At 36.3% G+C, this 20,569-nt stretch overlaps 1 protein-coding gene across 2 annotated transcripts in view; it reads left to right on the top strand.

Moving 5' to 3' along the window:
- The window catches only part of LOC138722219 (ubiquitin-conjugating enzyme E2 E2), a 214,714-nt gene that overhangs the window by 115,163 nt on the left and 78,982 nt on the right, over positions 1-20,569 (top strand). The gene's annotated exons all lie outside the window — the stretch shown is intronic.

Raw genomic sequence — 20,569 nt, 5'->3', positions numbered from 1 at the left:
GGTTAGATACAAAAGATTTGTAAGCTTTTAGAATTCCAAACTTCTTAAAAATATTCTCTTTTTCTTATATGAGGGTTTGCTTTTTTCCCTTGAAATCTGGAACACTTTGTTTTAATCAAGAGATCAATTACTGTGCTGAAAATGCAACTTGACATATTAACCAGCTTGAAGAGAACGGAAACTTAAACTATCTTCTCTCCCACCATCTGCCAGATGTTTAGATCTTCACCTTTTGATCCCCTGGGCCAGGGTTCAAAAATTCTCAGCTCTTTGCCAAACTACAATGCAGCCTGCTGACTCTGTAGTAGTAATTTATATGTACTCTTAGTATGGCTATAATGTAGCAGTCTTTAGACCTTCTGTGGATACATTCATCTTTACTTTTTCATTTTTTTTTAAACAGAATTAATCTGTTCAGAATATTGCTTTTTATTTATATAGAAAGATGCTTCTCCAAAACTCTCATTTATGTACTGTTATTTCAAAACATAATAACACTAAAATACTAGAAAGAAAATATCCTCAATTTTTTTCTTCACTGTATAATACTTCTCCATCCTTGTGCATACTTCAGTGCCCATCCTCATCCTCACTGCAAGGGATTCTTGCGCCACAAATTTAAAGACAACAGATCAAAGCAACTGATTGCATTCCTCAGGTCCCCTTTTTCCTCCAGTGCTGAAGTGGGAGAGAGCAGTACAAGTATGTGCATTTCTGTGGAGGTGCCTGAAATTTGGATCTCTCTGCCACCTCCAGGCAAGGGGAGTCTTAAGCCTGATGCATAAATTAAGTCTACAGTTGTTCAAGATGTACTTGAGGACTTAGATTAGTTTACAAGCTTATGTTCAGAGTGCCTTGCTGAAGAGATGCCTGCTGTAAGTGAAATGGTCCACAGTCCCAGTGTGAGCGTGCTCTGTGCCCCGTCTGCTTGTTCTGAAATGCAGTTACGTACAAGAACAATGTTAGTTTTCTAAAATTTATAAAACTGGAATGATGAAGCATTTAATTGAATGAAATAACTCTGGGGTTGTTTAGCCTGGAGAAGTGGAGGCTGAGGGGAGACCTCATTGCTCTCTACAACTACCTGAAAGGAGGTTGTGGAGAGGAGGGTGCTGGCCTCTTCTCCCAAGTGACAGGGGACAGGACAAGAGGGAATGGCCTCAAGCTCCGCCAGGGGAGGTTTAGGCTGGACATTAGGAAAAAATCCTTCACAGAAAGCGTCATTGGGCACTGGCACAGGCTGCCCAGGGAGGTGGTTGATTCACCATCCCTGGAGGTGTTTAAGGCACGGGTGGACGAGGTGCTGAGGGGCATGGTTTAGTGTTTGATAGGAATGGTTGGACTCGATGATCCGGTGGGTCTCTTCCAACCTGGTTATTCTATGATTCTATGATTCTATTCTATGATTATTTGGCTCTGTGGTTCCAAGGTAGTCCGTCTAGATCTTACGTCAAGTCTGATTTACACAAGCAACTTACTTAGTGTGTCTATAATACGTACATACATTTATACACACAGACACACATATATAATAACAAAAGAACCCGTGTAGTAAAAGCCATTTCTACTTTTATGAAAAAGAAACTATTAGATAGTTTGCAGATAGTTGCAACACATACATAAAATAGGAGACAGAAAGACCCTTGCCAAAGAAATATGGTGCAACTAGACCACAACAGCAGCTAACAGCACTGGAGTTTTTGATGTATCTTCAGCTCCCCTGTTATCCATGTCCTCTGCCATCTTTCATCCCATTGAAATTCCACACTTAGAAAAACTTTTGGTTTTAATCTGTGCAGGTTTCATCCCCAAGTAGTCATCTGGAATATCTAGTCTCATGTGTGCCGTGTAATGCCAAGCTGGAGAACATGTGGCTCCTGAGCCGCATAAAATTGAGAGCTTGGGAATAATTAAAAGGTGAGAAGGAAGGAACGGAATTACAGGTTATATTAATCTTCTACTGCTTTTCTTGCAAAAGGATTTGTGCATAGTAAAGAGGTTTGATTTTCCATGTTAATGTTACTTTAGGAGTTAATGTTACTTTACTTTAAGTTTGATACATGTCAAAATACTTTACAGTTTGTGCCTTAAGAGAACAGACCTCTTTGAAAGTGTGAGAAATACTGTTAAGTGTCATGAAGGATGGCAGGGAAATCCTAAAGCAGTTATGTTTCTGTTGAAATGCATTCACATATTTTTCCTATAAAAGCCTCTGAATCAGTGCTGTTTCAAGTACTGAAATTTAATCCTAGAAATAAAACTCTCATGGGTACAGTATTTTTGTAAACACTAATATATAATAGAAGGAGAAATAGGATTAAATTTGTCACTGTAAGTAGCAAAATGCAAAGTTGAAGAGGTTGGTGAAGCCATTGAAACCAAATATATTTTATAGTATGTGATATATTAAATATATATATAAAAAAACCCAAAATATTCCTGAAAGCAAATGGTTGTCTGTTACAAAACAACATTGCTTATATTTATAGACTGTTAAGCTTACTGCCCAAATGTTTTGCCTTCAAAGTGGCCCATTGCTTTGGTGTAATATTGGGAACGCTGTTTAAATTTTCTCACTTTTCATTAAACAACTGAAACTATAATGAAGTTCATAATTTTCAGAGTAAATATCTACATAGCATATTATAACATCGCAAAAATCAGTGTCCTCTTAGTTTATGAAACCTTGTTGGATGGCACTTGACTTGAGAATAAAATTCTTTATTACTACACAGCAGAACAATTTTAATTGCTCCCTTGAACATTACAATACTTTCAAGCATGAAAAAATAACTTAACAGCCATGAGAGTAAGTCTGCTCTATTTCAGTCACTTTTCCCATTTGACAGTGAAAATCATATGTTTAAAAAAAAGAGAAGCTGCACTCATGTAAAAATAATTTTTAAAAGCTACTGCTGACGTAGTATGTAATGGAAGTAAAGGAATTCCTGTGAGGATATGATCTACTTTGTTCTGCAGAAAGAGAAAAATGTTAGGCAAAACATTTTAAATAGGAAATCATCCAATAAACTTTTAAAAGCTGTCCTTTAAATATCATGGAGTGCATCAGTTACACCAAGTATGTTAAAGAGAAAAGGCAGTGTGTTATCATCAAAATCATCTAAATGACAATTAAACAATGTTTTGTGCTCTGATTAAAAATATTTTAGAACAAAAATAATTAACAAAATTGAGAAAGGTAATACAAAATCTTTAATCAAATACTAAACAGTTCAGAGTAATTTAGGATTTAGAATTATGATATTTCAGGATTTAGGTCCATAAATTTCAGGACTTGAGCAGTTCTTACGGTGTCTATCACTCCTGCTGAAAGTAAGAGCATTTAAGGAGAGTCAATTTCATTCTTACTAAAAAGGCACAGCTTTCCTATTCCTCTATACTTCAGTGATACATTTCTTGATGAAATTCATGTTCTTTTAATGCCTGGATGCAGGAGCTAAATAGTAAGTGTCCTTTAAGGTGCAAATATTGACTTCTCAGCCTGAAACACAGAGAGAGGCGTTTCTTCAGTGACATTGTGTTTCAGAGATATTATCCAGGAAAGCGAGGCACAGTTTATAAATGTCCAAGGTTTTTTACTATGTTCCTTCCTTTTCTAAGACTGGGGAGGGGGGAAGTGGATATCAATCTGTTACAAGCTATTAATCCTTCAAGTCATTGTTTGTGTATGTATAGACATCAAGAAGGCATATGTTACTAAAAAGCAGCCTGAGTATCTCTTACTCAAGGTCTTGGCCATTCATCCAAATAGAAAACCTTCGAACAGTGAAGAATGAAACATACATCTTACAATTTACCTGTCTCTTTCCTTCTTATAGCAATAAGCATCTTATCGGCCCTCCCTGCTAATGTCCCATCCCCAAATATTGTATCCCTTTCATTTTGGGTGCTCTGACTGATCAATATATCTAGCTAGAACAGTTATTCCAAATTTGTATTTAATTTCAGAGATCACTGTTTCTAATTCAGAACTGAAAAAGGGGCTAAGTGACTGAAAACTTGTCTTTTTTCTCCAGATACATCAGCTGATCTAATAAAATAAGTTATCTGTCTTCAATGACCTTCCATTTTGCATAGCTGAAAAATAGATATATTTGGAGGAATCTCATGAATCAGCTTGTAAATGCTTACGTCGTGTGTTTTACACCAGGGTGGTGATGGCATGTGGGGCAGTTTTATATATTCTTAAATCTGATTATCCCAATGAGATCCTGACTGCTTATAGAGATTCCTTCTCATCTCCTCTATAGAGGTGTTTCACCCAGGTGAAGGCCTGAAAGTCTGGTTTAAGACCATTTTAACTAAACATAATGCAAGTTCCTGCTCTTGCTTTGTCACTCAGAAGGCTGTTGTGGCTGAAGGTCTGTGACCGACTGTATCTGACTCCAACTCCGACAAAGACACATGCTGTATTTTGTTCATGGAAGTCATGGGTGAATGCTGGACTCGTCATGAAACAGAATCAGAAATTCCAGTTTTCCTTCTGCATGGTTTTTAAAGTAATGTTTTAGGAATTGTTTGGGCAGTGAGGAGCACTGGGCTTTGGGAGGTTCAATCACTCATCTTAGTCTAATAATTTTTTTCTCTTTTCTAAGCACTCCTATGATTCTTTCTGTAGTTTGAAAGTGAAAATTCAGTTTCTTTTCTCAGACATGCGTCTGAGCTTGTGGTGTGGTTACTCCATAGGCTGTATTCAAACTTCAGTGCATTCAATAGGAAAGAATCTAATGAACTTCAGTAAGCTTTAGATCGGCCTGTTAGGAAATCCACTTGAAAATATGGATGTACCATTTAAGTAAAAGACTTGGCCCAGAATCTGTTGAAGTCAGTCCATTTTTTTCCTTTACTAAGGCACTTTAATGGAAGAACTTGTTTAATATTATGCTAGTAAGAAAATAATCCACAGAAATGTCATAAATGTGTTGTGGGTTTTTTATTATTTTTAAAAAGTAAAATTTATTTTCTAAGTCCTGAATTGAGTATGGAAGTCCATCCCTCTTTCAGTAAATAAGTCACATCTAATATTTTGACATGTTAATCTGCTGTCTTCAGTTAGAGTGCTTTTAGGAGAGAATCGACATTTCTTGTGCACAAATCGGAGTGCGTACTTTTAGGATCGGGTACATGCACTGTTCATCTCACTGTGAATACATATAGAACTCTAAGGGCTGTTCCAGCGGCTCAATACAGAGCTTTATGCCCTTGTGGGAAGAAATGCAGCCAATGTTTGGGAACAAATTTCAGTTCCACCTACTCTTCTGGATGGCCCATGGTGTCACAGAGCAGAGGGAGCTCCAGTACCCTCCACTGGCTTGGTCCAAGTGGCACTTTGCATCTGAAGACTGCTGTGCAGTGATTCTCTCTTGTCTGTAGGGAAGAACAGTGGTAAAATGGATGATTAAGAGAGACATGCATGAGATGATTTTACCAGTGATTAATGTGACTGCATTTCTAACGATCATATACTCAGTATAGGCATGTGGAACCTAGTCATTAGATGCAAATCAGAATAACGTTTTTCTAAAAAGGCTTTTCTATATTGTGATAGCCTCAACAACTTTATCTGAGGTTGCAAACAGACAGGCCTTTCATATAGCATGGCTAAATAGGACTCCTAGCCATATTTCATTTCCTCTCTCACCTCTTGTGTGACATTGCTTACAGATTTGCTGGGCAATTACTGACCTCTGGCTATCGGTGGAAAAAAATATCTCACTGCTGTATCTGCCCTTTCTTCCTCTCCCTCATTTTGAGTAGTTGTTTACCAGTTCTTAGGCAACCTTCTCAATGTTATGGACCACTGAAATAATTCTCTGGCTCAATGACCAGACTGAAGTCAAGTTCTTTTTCCTGCTCTAGCAAATAAATTCTTTATTTAGTAGTTTAACCACACCAATGATAGGTCTCAAAACCTGGGTTTGCCTCAAGTTATCTAAAGATAGCAGCCCTAAGTTTCATATCTCTTCCTGTTTTATCAAACTTACCATTGTTTGTAGAACATATTCTCAGTCAAAACACAGAAGCCAGCTTGTTACTTTTAGAAGATGTAGTTACCAGTTTTAGAGCCAAACTTCATTTTCTGTTTGTGAGCCTATTCTATTGATCCATTTGTCTGCAGAGGAAAATGTGATCAATACCTTAAACTACACGTGTTAAATGAAAGGATACAGCAGAATCCTATGCTGTTGCTACCTGCTTTTCTTTTTTTTTGAGATTCACAGGGTTTATGACAAAGAACACTAAGCTCCTGTTAACCTCCTGTTTAGTGCAGACCCTCATTTCCACCATTTACTTTTACTGTGGCACTGATCTCATGTTTGGTGCTCTAGAAAGCAATCTTCTCACAAATGGAAGATACCAAAAGAGCCTTTAACATCCCTTGGCAGTTCATTGCAGGGAATTATCTCTTTCACTCCTAAAAAATGATGTTTTCTCTCCAAATTGAATTCATCTGGCTGCAGATTTCACGTCTTGTACTTTGTTTTGCTAAATAAGCTTTCTTTAGAGTCCAGTATTCAGCAGTTCATACCTTTCACAACAAGGCACTCTTCCCTGACCCTGACCTGTATCTATGATTCTTTTCCTTATGCTCTCCAGGCTTTCCACTATCTCTCAAAAGTATGAGCACTAGAATACTATCTAGTATTCCCACACCATCTGCAGAAGTTATTTCTCTATTGACTCTATGTCCTTTTTGCCGCTGCACAACACTGAATGCTGGTGTGACATTGCATATCCAGTGTGATTTTTTAGAACCACAACTTTGCAGTTCCACATTTTGAAGACCCAGCCTGTGTGATGTGTCCCTAAATGTTTTCCATGTGTTAAAATAAACTTTGGTTTGCCTCAGTTTATGGTATAATCCAGATTGCTCTGCAGTCATTTCTACACCAGAGATTGCGATGCTCACTCTTCATCTGTGTCTGCCCCAAGCTGGCGTTGTGTGAGCTGACTGGATCTAAGAAGTAGCATTGCTGAGTCAGCATCAGCTTACCCTACCACTCTGAGACGCAAGCTGTTCAGTCCTCCCAACACTGAAATGTGCTGGGAGTACTGGGAGTGCAATTCCTGTTAGGTTTTCATGAGCTTTGGGATCCTGTCTCACTGTCACTGCACCTTGTGGACAAGCCCCGTATGACAGCAACGTCCTCTTAATGTTTCACTTTTCACTATTCTTTGTGGCGTATTGTGGTTTTACGAGAAAATATCATTCGGATTGCCGATGAAAATGATTGAATAGTGTTGATTCCAGTACTGATTCCTGGAACAGGGCACTAGAAACACCTATTTAATCATAAGGTATTCCTCATTCATCACCATTATGTGAATGCAAAACCTTTAGTGGATGTTTTGGGATGTAGTTAAATTAACACCTGAACCAAAGTTTACACAGGGACTCTACTTTTAGCTAATATATTCAAATGTTCTGTTTCACTGCACTTTCCCATCATTTCCATCCCAGGCTTGTCTACTGATGATCTATAAACTGTGTAGTGCCTTTTGGGGGAGTAAATCTCCTTTTCTCATAAAGGTTTATGAATTTATTATTTATTCTGCTTTTGCAAACTGCAGTTCTGGAAATTCTCTACAGAATTTCTAAAGCATGCAACTGTATCCAATAATGATTTGAATATATACATTTTAAAATGGTTCTTACAGATATTAACTACTGAAACCATTAATAAGACATAGTATTTCAATAGGCTGTTAAAGTTTGGAACAAGTTTCTACTACGTATAGCATATTTTTATTATCAGTTCTGTAGTGCACTGCTTTGAGCATGCAAATTGCATATAGTAAATCACAGATGGAGAAGTAGACCAAAGATGTGAAACTACTAATGGCATGTGGATGTTGTTGCCAGCAGATAATACAAAAAAATTCTAAAATAATCTTTAGTGATAAGTAGAACAAGTATTATTTCTGTGTTTTAGTTTGCAAGCAATTGTATGGTGTATATTGCATTTTTTCTGATGAAAGAAACACTTTATAATGAAATATTAATGGCTCTGTGACATTTTGCCATGCTGAGAGGAAGAGGATGTCACACGAAAGCAGCCTGCATTATCACAAATACCAGTATTTTTTCAAAATATTGACTTTGACATTCTTGCAATAAATTAAGATTCAGTGCCAGGATTATGAGCTTCTTCCTTCTTATGGCTTCTGCTATATGACACCCATTTGTCAAATGTAAGTGGCCAAATCAATAGTGTTTCCATAGCAGGTAGTAATTGCTTTAGACGTATTACCTATACTGACAGACTTCAGGTTCTTAGCATCATTTTTTGTTTGATATCCCAAGTTGCCTTTTACTAAGAGGGCTAGGATACCACTATTTTTTTTCCTTAATACTTGTTAAATATACAAGATTGCTCTAGAAGAACTGATAAACTTCTGGGTTATTTAAATTTACTGTTCCACATTGTACGTACTTATGAAGTACCTGCAGTCTCCAGTTGTTTATGTTCAATCAATATTGTGAGCTTTCTTGCAGTTATTTTTACATTCTGCTTCATTAGAAGAAAAATTTTTCAAGATAATGCTTTCATTGTGCTTACCTTCAGCAAGCACTGTGCATTTTCAGATTATTTGAAAAATTTAGTGATCCTAGTATTAGAAGAATTTAGCTTTTACGACTGGTAAAATGTGTCTTTTTCTCTCCTAAAATAAGAACTTGTACACCTGGCACTTCTACAGCATCTAGTAGATTTTCTTTTTAAAGACCTTTAATTAATCTTTTGGTATCACATGACACAGGAAAGTAGTGGGGTTTTTTTTCCCTTATCTCACAAATCAAGGTACTAAAATAGGTGACTTAATAGATAACTATGAGATCTTATTGTAGACATCTCTTATTGAGATCTTATTAGTTGACTAAATGTTTGGTAGCTTAGAAAATGGATTATAGGATGCTGTAAACTGCAGATATTATCACATTTTTTAAGTACCCTGAGTTCAGTTGATGCTTTCACAGGTATTTGGCTAATGTTTTTCAATTACTACGTACTTAAATTGCCCCTTCTCATATACAAGTGTATGCCTCGTATACTTGCTTTTGATTAGTGCTGCTGCAGAAGACTAAAGAGAAAGCTCTGTCTTGACAGGGTAGGCAGGTCACCAAAAAACCCCAAAAAGTTGAAGTATTTCTTTACCGGCATGTTCTTGTTGCTGTCACTTTGCAGAGAGAGGCATGCCAGAGTGACCTTGTCCAAATTGCACTGTACAGCAATAGGAACAAATATTGGGAGGGCAGGTTGTTTTGGCTTTTATTAAGGGAGTCTTACACTACTTAAAAAAACTTTTGTTATGCATTCCCAGCTATCTATCTGAATTAATTTAAAATCACCTGCCACAGGGGACAGAGGGAAATATAAGCGAAGGATAGAAAATCACATGTGGATATGTGGATATGGATATGCTTTGTGCCCAAACTGTTGTGAGAAAATGCATGTAGTTCTTAACCCTCAGGAGAAAAGGTAAAACCGAAAATGTTCAATCAAGTAATGAAATATTTAAATAATGCAGAAACAATGGTAAACATTATGGAGGAATGTTTTAATTTTCATAGCTGTTGAATTTTTTATGCCTATTTCATTTGAGCGGATACTTTTTTTCCATAAGGACCAGAAAGACCATCATTAATTTCAAATTGCAACCCTAAACTCCTCGGAAGAGGAAGCAATTCATCCTGTCTGTGTGCACAGCACCTGCCACAGTGGATTTCCAAGTCAATCTGCAAATATTATCACATAGTAAAAAACTGAGTGAAAATAATTCATATTCATGAACTTGATGAGCTCCTCTCTATCACAGTAGTATTTAAAATCTTTGAGGACACTTATTCTGTCTACCTAATTCTGCTGCATATTTAGAAAGCACACAGGCAGCCAGACTGGGAGACCAGTCATTTGCATTGAAACACACATGAAAAAAGGCACAAGAAGACTAACAACAGGCAAATCAGGTTTCCCTTCACCTCTGTGCATCTACTTTTTTTAAGCCTGTTAAAGCACTACACATCCTTGGTCTCTGAAAAACTGAGATCTGTAAATTAAATCTTGTGTAAAAATAAATGTGCCAGTTATCTACCATTTCTTATGTTGTTGTTTCTTAATAAATGGAATGTTCCTGTGTTATCTATAGAACTTCAGCTTTAAAGCTTACCCATGCAGCTGGAACATTTGCCAGATTTACACTACCAGTCTGTCTCAGTGACAGCCAAGAGAGAGAAAAACATCTGAAGATGGCCTAATAAAATAAAGTTTGAAAAGGCAGGAAGGGGGGAGTGTATGTGTATTGTTACTCCAGTTAAGATTTAAAAGCAGAACACTGACCTGTCAGCAAACTAGACTGGGAGTCCAAGGAGGGGAAAAACTGGTGAAATATACTACAAATTAAATTTAAGATACTTATAGAAAATAAACTAGCGTGATTGGAAGTAGTTTGGCATTGTTTGTCTGCTGTGAATTATTCACGGTCAGTTTAATAAAAGCAGCATATTTTGAGAATTACTATGAGAAAAAGCTGAGCAATCTCTTTCCACAAGACATTTATTAATAGTGTGAAAACATCACCAAAAAAAGCTGTGACATTCTGTGAGTATGTCAGCTTTGCAGTGGTGGTTGAAAATGTAAAAAAAACTATTCTAAAAATTCAGAATGGCCAGCTCTTACTTATTTAGGAAATAGTGTAGGCAGTTGATAAATAACAAAGCTATTCTTATATTTACTACACCCTTCCTGTGGAGTTTCTCATTTCATTTTAAGTGTTTCCGTGGGATGTAGCAGAAAAGATAATAACACTTAAAAGCACTCTCCTCACCTTCATGTTTCCTAGTTCAAAGACATATTGGGGGATGGTTGCCACCTACTTGTTAAAATGTGAGGTGATAATAGTTACTGCTCCCTATGTCTCATGCCTGTGCTGATGCCACAGTACCAGTGAATGAAGTGCAGTAATAAAATTGTAGTTTTGCTGGAAAGCTCAAGGGATTGCAAACTCATTGACAGAGTAAAACTGGTAAGAAAAAATATGGTTGTTTTTACTTAGTCATTTTTCCAACCACAATTGTATCAGCTATCTTCTTTTGCTGGTTAATAGATGTTTCATTAAGCAGGTTAAGAAATACTTTCACAGCTTCCTTGATTCATAAAAGTATGGCTTGTGGTAAGCATTTGTGTCTAATTGAATTCCACCAGTGTGGTCAAGGGAAACCACAGAATGTCCAGTTTCTTTAAAATTTGAAAAATAAAAACACCAGTGCCTACTATTCCGATTTTCAGTTATAAATTGGGAAAAAGAAAATCATAATTATATCAGATATGATAGTCTCTATTAACGTAGCAAATAAACAGTGTGATGTCTCATCGATTTGCCGAGGTGCGGCACCTCTTTACCAAGGGAAAGAATGTTGTCATAATGAGAACCTTAGAGGCACCAGAGTAACTGTCATTTGTGAGGAATAAAATATGGTCAGAAAAACCTACTCCCTTTGATATTATAGAATCATAGAATCACCAGGTTGGAAAAGACCTCTTGGATCATCAAGTCCAACCATTCCTATCTGCCACTAAACCGTATCCTTGAGCACCTCGTCTACCCATCTTTTAAATACCTCCAGGGATGAGTATTTTGCTTTTCTACAGATGTCATGTGTAGCGGATAAGACCTTTTAAAGATTGTCACTGCAGTCTTGTAACCTTTTAATGTGTCATCTCTTTCAGTTTAATGGGCATGCGTAAATTAGTACTTAAAATGCATTTGATATAGTTTCTGTAATCAAAAAACAACTTAATTTGCATGACACATAGTCTACTGTGAGCAACTGAATGGCAACTCTGTCTGGAAGGAGAGCTTTGAACTGTCATGGTCACTCACTTTCTCCACCAACTGACTCCCTGCAGTGACCTGCTCTGTCTGCCTTATGTCTGTAGAGGGGAGATCCCTGAAAAATTACAGTTGCTTTGCCCTGTGGTACTTGTGTGTATGCGTAGATGAAAAGAAGAGCATGTATAACTAAAAGCATGCCTTTTCTGTCCACCTACATCAGTTGATCTAATGAAAGAAGATCTTTCTTCCTTAAAATCATATTTGCCTATGTGTACACTGGCTTCTGGGAAGCACTTTACATTGAGATTATTCATATTGATATCATTCACTACCCCTTTGTTTAGAAAAATAGTGTATATTTTTTGGACTGGGACCCTGTTTTCATTAAATGCAATGGCTCTATTACCTAAAGGGATGTTGACCTTTGATTTGGACCTCTTGTCATTCCTGTAAAAAAAATAATAAGCAGCTCTTTTGGATTTGGTGAGATCAGTGTGTTTGGCCCTAGTTACTGGACAGATGAGGTACTAAATCTGTTTGACTACCATATGATAAGCTGGTGTGAGCTAAAGGATATATATCATCTAAACATTTAGTGTTAGAATTGCAAAGATGTCTGTCAAGACTACTTAGTAGGGTACTTGAGAAAAAAATCAATCTTAATAGCATAGATTTTGGAATCTGAGGAGAACTAAGCTCTGGGTACCCAATAACTATAAAGACATCACCTATCTCTGCGGCTTTGCTTGCTTGCCTACAGGATGCAAGTAAAATACATAACCAAATATCAATTGCTACTTCCATAACAGCTCTGTTTATTAAGAAGTATTGGAAAAAAAAAAAAAGGAAAAAACAAATTTCAAGGAGATAGGGCAGCACAGGTGCTAAATCAAGACATCTTAAACAATTGTTTTCTTAAATGTAAGTACCTGCATGAGTTTTCTTCTGTGCAGCTGTTTGATTCTTTGTTTGGACAGACAATTTCTTAAGCCACATCGTCAGACCTGTTCTGTTTGGATATTGTAATTCCTTCTCTGAAATCTGCCGTCATCTTTAGTCCTTCTTTCTTTTAGCCTTGCTAATTTTTTATACAATATTTTAGCCATGAAGTTTTGTAACATTCAGTGAGGTTACGTTTGTGTCATTTTTCACATCTTTTTCATTTCTGCATGTGTCTTTTTTGAAAACAAAACTTTGTTACTTAAATGATCTTAACCATCAATGCCTGAATATCTTTAAAAATCCAGACTGAAGAGCCTCATTGCTTTCATGACCTGAAAATTGAGCTCTGCAGGGTCTGCTTCAATTCAAACTACTATTAAAAGCTTTAGGAGACTATTGGCTTCATCAGTAGGATGTAAACTACCTAAATCTCTCAAAATAGGGTTTAAGTTTCTGGCAAAATGATATTTTGAAGCAATTTCATTTAATAAAGCTGCTTTTTTTCAGAAAAAAATCTTTATTATAACTGTTTAAGCTTACTCATGAGGACCACTGTGTAAAGAAGTTTCTGAGTACCAGGAGAGACAAGATAATCTGTTTACTGGAGCAAGCAGGAAATATGTAGGGAATATCTGAAATAAATTATTTTACAAGAGAAAAAATTGATATTGATCTCTGCATTTCTGATGTGTTTAATCAAGTATTTTTACCTGCAAGTCCTAAATGCAATAAGAAACCTGTACCAAGAACTCTATATTTTGTTCTTTGGACATTCACTCCTTTAGTTTCTCACTACAGAAGTATTTCAGTTCTCGTAGTCAGATATTACAGGAAAAATGTAAATTTCCTAAATGTATTTACTTACCATGTTTGATGTTTCTCATCATTACAGAGAAAGATAAAGTCCCAAGATATTTAATGAAATCCAGTCTTCAAAATTATTGCCCAATTAAGTGCAAACAAAATAGAAGTTAATATGGCTTCAATTTTTGCCGTCAGTAGCTTGGATTTATTTTGATCTTTATGCTGATTTAATGTTTTCAAGAGCATAACTGCCATTTGGGGAAACACTCAGAATACGTTCAGCAGAATGTCCCATGGATTAAAAACTAAGCTTTGTTACTTACATTTTGAGGTCTTTGACTGTATCTGATAGAGAAGTAGCGAAGGACCCACCCAAGGATCACGCAAGCTTAAACCCTAAAAAAGGCTTTTCGAGATCTGGATCATTTAGTCCCCACTGTAGCGAAAAGCAAGCTTATGCTAATGTAGAGTTTGCATGATTTTTTAAAGCAAATGCGAGGGTGCACAATATTATAATGACTGTGTTGATAACTCCAAGTGCCAAGTCTGGTCATATTCAAATCAATACTCGGTATTACTTTGCAAATGATACATTAATTGTTAAAATATACTTAGCAATATACAAGCGAGATTAAAGTGTTAGTACATGTCTAAACACAGGTCTTCACTTTACAATATCTTTATTGTTCAGGCCTTGATGCCATGAGTTAATAAACCATATGCTTGCAGAAATAGGTATTTGTGTGACCTTATATTTCATTAAGAAAATTTACCTTCATTGACGTGTTACATTTTTCAGATTACAAAACATTTTTATGATTTGTGATAGTTCAGACTAACCAGAACTGATTGTTAGCTTGACATTACAAGAAACAAAGAAAAGCACAATTACAATTACATCAAAGTCAGCTGCTTTTTATTTTTATAATACCACTGAAATAACGAGAAAGGAAATTTAAAGAGCTACTTTTAAAAGAGTTGTAAGCTTGTGCCACAAATCAAAAGGAGCACAAGAATTTTAAATTACTGCTTTTTAAAGTGACTTTGAAGTATTTAGGAGAAAAAGTGTTGGACATCTTAGAAGGTATAGATAAATAATTTAATCCTTTAAGCATAGGTAGTTATCTGGCAGCAGAATATTTCAGTTAGTCTGACATCCATGGTACTACATGAAAAACAGCATGTTCATGCAAGAAGAAGTGGGGGGTTTTATCGTAAACTAGTTGAAAAAAAGAAATTGGAGCTGGTATAATCAAGAACATGCCACTGCATAACTTACATCTTGAGTACAGTTTTGTTTTGTGAAAAAAAAAAATTCATTCCTGAATAGCTTGTTTATACAGACAAGAAGTGATTAAAGGAAGAGATCAAGTGGCTGATGGCAGAGCAGCCTTCAGCCAAACCTGAGCAATGGGCTTCTTGCTGCCTGCTGTTTGTTGTGTGCTTGGAATTCCCCAGAAGTTAGTTAAAGACGAGTAAAAAAATTTAAAAATGTGTTTCTTTTTGCCATGTAGTTTGCTTTTGTTTGTTTATTCCCAGACCATTTAAAAATATTTTGGGGAGAAAGAGAGGATATAAGCCAGAAAAAAAATGATTAGCAAATAAACTGAAAGAGCCAGAGAAAAAATAAAATGAGATGTAAATAAGACACTTTCCAAGTATAGTGTTTAATTACCTTCTTTCCTGTAATGAATTATCATTCTATATTATAATTATACGAAACAGTAGATCAATACATAAAAGCATATACAAAAATCTTGGATAGAAGTTATATAAAACATATACAATTTGTAAGTTTGGGCTTAGAAATGTTAATTTAATTTTACACACTTTTCAGCTGCAAGAGTCTAGAGCCTTACTGTTGAAATTCCTATTTCACAGGCAAATAAACTGGTATCTTTGTTCTTTAGCTCAGAGGGGTTTTTGTTGATTGCTGAATTCAGATATGTTTGAGCCTCATATGTTCCAAACAGAATATAATAATACATATTTATGAGTGTAATGCCACAGTTAGAAAACTCCAAGCAACTAATTATGTCCCCCACACCCAATACTCTCTCATCATACATCATTTTTAGGGGCTGATTTTGGGATCTTCTTATTTCAGTTCTGTGCATTGATATATGTAATGTTACAGGACTCAATTAAAAATATCATGCTAAATGAACTCCAGAAAATTTAACCAAACTAAAAACAGACCCCCCGGACAATGAAATGTTTGCAGTGTTCCAAATAGACATCGCCACTCAGATGGAGCTGAATTTGATCCCTACTGACATGCATTGAAAGGTGATTAAAGATTCATATATACTTCTTTAAGACATTGTGTATTTTCCAAAAGCTGCAGTAATGTCCACGTAGGTGTTAGGCATCTCAGAAGATGAGGACACAGGCTGGTTCCCACTGATGCAAGCTGCACGCTTTCCTCACTGTGGTGGGTTTGGTTAGAGAAGGCCCATATTACAGATGAGTTTGAGAAGTTCCTAGCAAGATTCTTTCAGAGCAATAGCTGTCCTCCTTGGCTTTACCTTCCCCATCCTCCCTCTTCCTCCCTCTTCCCATACCCCATTCGGTGAGTGACTGGAGACATCTACTCAGTAATCCAACACAGGCTGGAGGTCCACGTTCTGCCTTTACAGCCCATCTCTGGTGTGATCCAGACTCCTCAGCAATACTGTCTGTACTTGCCTGGTGGCTGTAACTCAGTTCAGGACCCAAAAATGATATTATTTCTGTTATACTTTAAATCACACAGTTATTGTTCTCAGAGGGTTTGTGTAAATGACAAGTTTGTGTTGATTACGCTATCATCTGTTCTCCAGGAAAAAAAAAAATGGAGATGATAAAGATAGCAATTTGTTTTCATTGAGATAAATACATATAAAAATGTGTGATGGTGGATATTTAGGGTCTAATGTTTAGATTTACATGGTCTTAATCTGGTTTCTACTATTTGGACTAATTTTTCTAAGCCTATGCTATCATTAACCAAAGTTCCTTAGCCCAGGGCTGCGTTTCATCTAAAACTGCAGAAGCAGAGTAGATGAACTAAAGCACTACAGGTTTTTTTCTAAAGTGTGAAAAAAAACAGAATGAAGATATCATAGTCTCCCATGGAGAAAAGACACTGTAACGACACTTTCATGTAACTAGCTGGAAGGATTTGGGGAGATTTCTAAAGATAATCAGTTTAAGCCTAAATATTATAATAAAATCCTTTTTGCCTTGGTAAATCCTAAGAAATGAGGTTTGTGCAGGTAATCTACTTGGAGTTGGTGGATATAGACATACGATGAGCCCCTGCACAGTTTGAGTTGTCACTGGAGGCATGGCTTGAATGGGAGGAAATAAATAATATTTACCTGACATCAATGCAATTCAAGTGTTATATAAATGTAATTGTTACAAAATTAACATTTTTTTTATAATTGCATTGGATCTACTACAATTATTCTTAAATTCACAAATAAGTCATAAAGATAAATGGACTTATAATGTATAGTGTGCTAAAGACATAATAAATGTATATAAATAATGAAATTAATTAAATATTGTACAGGTCATCAAAAACTAATAGATAATTAAAGATTCTGAACTGTGTTGGCTATGAGTAGATTCTAGGGCAGATAATTATATGATCACTATAGTTTTGCAAGAGGTATAAAAATAGTCGATAATTTTGATAGCGAACGATACATCAGAATCCCACCTTAGTCTAATATTTTTCTCATTATATGGAATAAAGACCTTTATGTCCAAAACTGATCTACTCTTAGACAAATTGTTCTCCCACTTGATAGAACTGTCTGGGGCCTTTTAAACAAATAATATATTTATGTTTAAAAGGGCTCAGCTTTATTTGTCAATTTTTTCACATAACACACATAATCTATGGAGCTAATAGTTTAAGTGGATTGGGAATATGTTTGTGACTTGTCCAGGATAAATCTTACTGAAATAATCTCATGCATCCTAATGTGGAGGCAGGGAAACAAATCTGAATGCAGGATGTTATTTTTGCTATGTCTTCGAATAAAAGATAATGAAGAGTTTTTTTCCATAAGTTTTCATAGCAAAATAGGTTTGTCATTATTTATTCCTTCACTTAACTAGAGTGGGTTTTCTGTTTCAGTTTAATGCTTAATTTGATATGAATTGGTTCTATTTTACTGAATCACCATAGATAGAAAGAATCCCTATTCGGTTTCCAAAGGCTTGATTAAAACATTTGAGTAGCATTTTTAAATTTTTTTGAACTGTACTGAACCACATAATTTCCTCAAGTTTTACCCTATTATTCTTTTGGAAACAGAGAACTAAGTTCACTTGTCTAACTCCTTTTTTCACTTGTCTAGACCTAGGAATATCATTACCAGATGTGTGCAAATAAAACTGTTCTTTTGAAGATAGTTAATAATACTCTATCACCAAATAAACTAGTAGACAGTCAGCATGAAAAGGAGTCTAATTTCATTTGTTTAAGGAGGGGGGGGCTGGAAAAAACCTTGGCAACATGAAACCATCTTTGGGAGTGTTGAAAATAGTTCATGAATAACCTGCAAATTGGCAGTGTTAAATAGAAATCAGGAACTTTTTACAGGGACAGTTTAATTAGCTTTGTTACTTTGTGTTGGTTTCTGTGTACTGGGAAATTTTTAGTCCAGTTTTTAAATATCTGTTTCAGATTAGTACACCACTTTCAAATTTATATTGGCCACATATGTGGTGTCAGAGTTTCATCTGAGTCCAGATCCCTTAAAAAAAAAAACCAAACCGCAAAATGATAATACCTTTTTTTCCTTTAATGAGGAAACTTTAGGCCATGTTTTAAAACTGTAATTTTCAGTGAGAATACGTCACATTTAATCCAGAGGCAGCTAAAATAAGAATCTGGTTTATTATTTATAGCTGTGGAGGAAAGAGAATTAATAACATATTGGAATTAAAATAACAAGATACATGTGTAGTACAAATTATCTTTATACTTGAAGACATTTTTGCAAGACTTTCTGATTCACCATTTTAACTGTATGTTTAAGTGAATTGGAATATTTTTTAAAAGCCCACAACTAATTTAATAACTAGCAGAAGCTTCACAGAGTTGATAGCTAAATGTTATTGAAGTCTTTGTTATTTTTTCCTTTTCTATTTCATTGGCTTGTACTAACAGAAATTTCAGCCTATGAAATGAATATTCGCAAACCCCATCCAGAGAATCTTTTGAATGTGGAGAGCTATTTTATTTCACTTTCTCTTTTTATGCTTTATTTTCCATGGTTTATAAATATGTATTTCACATTATTGGATCCTACATCAGAAGTAATCTGAGGTTCTGATTGCCTTTATACCTGAAGCTGCATTTTTAAATAACAATATGATTGAAGGATAAGATAATATGACAAATAATAAGACAGCCCTACAGCCTAGAGAACATTCAGTAGGATGGAAGGAAGGGCCCCAATTATAATCTATAAATACTTTCAGAGTAACTGTGTAGATGAAGGAAGGATTTATTCCCAGTCTGGGAAGATATCAAGACAAATAATAATGGCCTGAAGGTATTAGAAGCAATTTTTAACAAGGGGCTACAATTGTCATCTGATGCAGATGGTAAATCCCTGCTGAAGTCAGGCTAAGGAGCTCTCAGTGCAATCACTGGAACCAGTCCTTCCCAGTTTGCTGGTTCTGTCAGTTTAGCAGACAAGTCTTAGCCCGCTTATTTGGGAGTGAGGTTTTGCCTCATTTAAATGGAATTGGCTGGGTGGATACTTAATGTCTTTCATCCTTCTTATGTCCCAGTGCCTTTCCCCTGCATTAGACTTGGTGGTCTGTGTGTTTGTTCTTACTCTTGCTATTGGGCACTGGAACAGGCTGCCCAGGGAGGTGGTTGAGTCACCTTCCCTGGAGGTGTTTAAGGGACGGGTGGATGAGGTGCTGAGGGACATGGTTTAGTGTTTGATAGGAACGGTTGGACTCGAAGATCCAGTGGGTCTCTTCCAACCTGGTTATTCTATTCTATGATTCTATGATACCAAGCCACTTTCCAGTCTAGCCCGGTTGTCTGTAGGCTATAATCTGGCATCAGTGGAGCCTTCATCAGCAGGGTGGGAATGATCTTCACCTCACTTAGGGAAATGAGAAAACCAGGTCAGAGTGAAGCAAATTAAGCTTCACCTCAGAGCTACATGCCATTCACAGTTTTCTTATAGAATATTGTGATTTTTACAATTAAGAGACCTGCCTGGGGAAGACTCCACAGGGAACAGCGTGCCTAGCCCACATGCCAGGACCGAGCTTGAAAGCAGCAGCCATGGGGATGCACTGGACTACCTGCTGGGCTCAGCAGAGTTCAGCTAAATAGACGACTGTGTGTTGTTTAAGGAAAGTTAGAGCTCATCACCAACAGTTTTGACCCAAAGCAGTGACACGTTTCCACTTCTCTCTTCACTCAAATCAGTCAAAATAGAAGGAACTCATTCTGAAATGAAAGATGCGGTTGATACTCTGTGCACTGTCTGACATCACAGAATCTTGCTGAGAAAGAAAGTTGCCACTTGTTGAATTACCAAGACATTATGAAGTGCCTCGATCTTTTCTACAGGTTTACCCTCCTCTTCTAGAATCAGCTGTGTTTACTCAGCCAGATAGGAAGATCACAGCTTTAACAGTTTGGAGTTTGTGTTATTTTGCAGGGGTGCAGAAACATAAAGCAAGTTCACGCAGGGAGAGGAAACCTGCACAAAAATGCACAAGGTGTGCAGATGGATTATCAGAACAGAAAAAAATCAGTAGGATGATGGGCACTGAAAAGCTATAGCTGTGTATGTTGGTTTATATTATTTTTTTTCTACATAAATACAGTTTAATCAGTCAAATGGCATATGGTGAATAAAGGTAAGAGACAGAGTTACTCCTGCCATCTGCTGCACTACAGATCATTGCCAGCATATTACAACTCCCTTCATGCAAC

Source organism: Phaenicophaeus curvirostris, chromosome 6 (assembly GCF_032191515.1).
Source record: "Phaenicophaeus curvirostris isolate KB17595 chromosome 6, BPBGC_Pcur_1.0, whole genome shotgun sequence".
Classification (NCBI taxonomy): domain Eukaryota; kingdom Metazoa; phylum Chordata; class Aves; order Cuculiformes; family Cuculidae; genus Phaenicophaeus; species Phaenicophaeus curvirostris.
This window is presented reverse-complemented; position numbering and strand designations above follow the sequence as displayed.